This window comes from Saimiri boliviensis, chromosome 19, assembly GCF_048565385.1.
Source record: "Saimiri boliviensis isolate mSaiBol1 chromosome 19, mSaiBol1.pri, whole genome shotgun sequence".
Taxonomy (NCBI): domain Eukaryota; kingdom Metazoa; phylum Chordata; class Mammalia; order Primates; family Cebidae; genus Saimiri; species Saimiri boliviensis.
This window is the reverse complement of record NC_133467.1, coordinates 7,559,568-7,563,047: the sequence shown is the minus strand read 5'-3', so window position 1 is coordinate 7,563,047 and position 3,480 is coordinate 7,559,568.

Below are 3,480 nucleotides of genomic sequence, written 5' to 3'. Positions count from 1 at the left end.
TTTTTTTTTCTTTTTTTTTTTTTTAACAGAAAAAGACATTCACTTTATTGCTGTAACAAATGATGTCTTTTGAACATAAAAACAGTAGCATTAATCTGTATCACATAATGAGATGTCAAGGAAAAAACAACAATGTCAAAGGTTACTAGCGGCTCCAGAGCCATGCATTCATATGGTCAAAATGATGAAGCAATTCATCCATTTTATTTAAGAGATCAGGCAATTTGAAAAAGTATTATGCAATCTCTTTGCTTTCTTTTGTACAGAGTAAATCACAAGCACTGATATTATGCTGAAAATGAAGCAATCTCAAACATAAATCTTAAATGTAAATAAGAGTAATTCAGCAGTACATTAAAAATATTAAAAACGATGTCTTTTATCCTAGAAATGTTGCAATTATGTCATATTTGAAACCCTATTAGTATATTTCATCTGTTAGTAGACTAAAGTAAAAAAAAAAAAAATCTGATAATGAGTAAAATACAGCATTAATTCTGGACAACTCTTCCTGCACAAAGAATACAGAACGACCTCCTTTGACATGGTGAATAAATTTATCTCAAAAAGCCAAGCATTTAACATATGTGCTCCTAAAGCATGACTATTAAGGTTGGGCAAGCTAAGCATTATTGCTGTCCTCATATCACATAGAGTGGTGCTGTGTGTTCTATTACAGGAGAGAAACAGAAGCAAAGAAGAAAGTAGCAAATAAAACTATCATTTTTGCAGGCTGCATAACTGTCTCAAGAAAATGGAAAACCCATCAATTAACCAAATAATACTGTAACTCCTAAGAGTATGGGAAATGATATAATAATAAACAGCCTTCATGTATTGGGAAAAATCATTTACTTGCATTTTCCACAATGAAATCGGTTCATATATTATTTTTCTCATTATATAAAAAAAGTTTCTATTACAAAATAAAACACTGAGTATATGTTACAACGAAAAAGTTACCAGGTAGTAAATTGTTAGCAAGTTAACAAGCACCCAGTAATCATCACCATTTTTTCTTCTTTTTTTTTTCTGTATTTTCGAGACAGAATCTTGTCACCCAGGCTGGAGTGCAGTGGTGTGAACTCGGCTCACTGCAATCTCCACCTCCTGGGTTCAAGGGATTCGCCTGCCTCAGCCTCCTAATTAGCTGGGACTACAGGTGTATGCCATCACGCTCAGCTAATTTTTATATTTTTAGCAGAGACAGGGTTTCACCATGTTGGCCAGGATGGTCTTGATCTCTTGACCCTGTGATCGACCTGCCTCAGCCTCCCAAAGTGCTGGGGATTACAAGAGTGAGGCACCATGTCCAGCAATAATCACTATTGGAACACTTGTAATGTTCTTATAAGCATATGTATAAATGGTGAATAATTTACATAGATCGGTCACTATCATATATTTTTCCCTTAAAGCACTTTTTACTTTTTGTGATTCCCCTTTACCTCCCTCATGACTCTGCTTTTCCCCTTTAACTGCTATTGACAAAGTGACCACTGGTAACAATCTCGTGTGTATTTATTTACTCTACATCCTTCTTCTCCAGTGTCATAGTACATATAGCATGTGCGCACATATGCGCACAAACACACACACACACACACACACACTCACTCCATGCCTATGGGTGTAGTTCTTCGTCATTATTTGCCTGTTAAAAAAAGAAGATCACATTATATTGGCCTGTATAGCTTTCTTTTCTCAGCAATGCATTATAGAAATCTCTCCAGATCAGCTTTACTTTTGTTCATTATAGTAGTTTTATATTTCTTGAGAGAAGTGTAATATAATTCACTTAAACTTTTCAAAATATGGGCATTGACGATGATCCTAGAATGGCAGTTATCAAAACAATGTTGATTAAACATTCTTGCACATAATCGGCAGGGCGAGGTGGCTCATGTCTGTAATCTCAACACTTTGGGAGGCCAAGACAGGTGGATCACCTGAGGTCAGGAGTTTGAGACCATCCTGGCCAAAATGGCAAAACCATGCCAAATACATAAATTAGCCAGGCATGGTGGTACATGCCTGCAGTCCCAGCTACTCAGGAGACTGAGGCAGGAGAATCACTGGAACCCAGGAGGTAGAGGTTGCGGTGAGCTGAGATGGTGCCACTGCACTTCAGCCCAAGTAACAGAGTGGGACTGTGTCTCAATAATAATGATAATAATAATAACACGTTCTTGTACATAATTATTCACATATGGCATTTTTTGTTTCTAGCTCTGCTACTTGTGATCCTAGACGGCCACAGGGAATGTATTTTTGGAATATGACCTTAAATCTCAGTTCAGAAAGCCAAAGCCACTGAAAAGAAATTTTCTCAGTTTCCTAGAGCCAAGTGCACAAATGAACCTGTGTATATTTACTCTTTCCATCCTGCTAACATAAAATGGGTGTTTACTCTTTTGATTAAAGCAAATTCCTACTCCATTGATGTAAATCATATCCCCTTTTACATTTATCAGAATCTTCATTGCATCTGTTATACTATTTATCTGAAATATTCAACATCTTTTCATTTTCACTTGCCACAGCTGTCAGCATTTAAGCATGTACAAACCTTCTTCCATCGGGGGAAAAAACAAGAGATAAACATAAACAAACGTCATATTCGCTTGATCCTACATCTCATCCTCTCCTCTGGCAATGGTCTTTCTCTTCTAATTCTCACTAAAAACTCTTGGAAGCTGGGCATGGTGGCTCAGGTCTGGAATCCCAGCACTTGGGGAAGCTGAGGCAGGTAGAGCATTTCAGCTCAGGAGTTTGAGACCAGCCTGGTAAGACAGAAAAACCTTGACTTCACAACTGCTTGGGAGGCTGAGGCAGGAGAATGGCTTGAGCCTCGGAGGTGGAGGTTGCGGTGAGCCAAGATTGGGCCACTGCATTCCAGCCTGGGTGACAGAGCGAGATCCTGTCTCAAAAACGAAACAAACAAAAACAAAAACTTTATTGGTTTGTAAACACCTATTGTCTTCATTTTCTTGGTCTTCCCTCAGTCTCTGGAATCTAGCTTCTGTACTCACAATGCCACAATCCCCAGTATCTTTTTGATAAAAACAATGGATATTCTTGATCTTTCATCATTTTTTACTCAGCAAGTAACTCTTTACTGCAATGGTTAATCAATTTTATGTTTCAGCTTGACTGGGTCACAGGGTGCCCAGATTTGATCAAACATTACTCTGGGTGTGTCTGTGAGGGTGTTTCTGTATGAAATTAACATCTGAATGGGTAGACTGATAATGTAGACTGTCTTCCCTAAATTAAAAACCTGACCTTCTCTTAGGTAAGAGGAAACTCCTCTGTGTGACTAAGTTGAGTTGCAATATTTATTTTATGTGGTCTTTAGACTGGAACTTACACTATTGTTTCTCCTGGTTCTCAGACCTTTGAACTCAGACTGAAAACACACATCAGCACTCCTGGGTCTGTATCTTACCAAGTGCAGATCTTGAGATTTCTCAGTTGCCA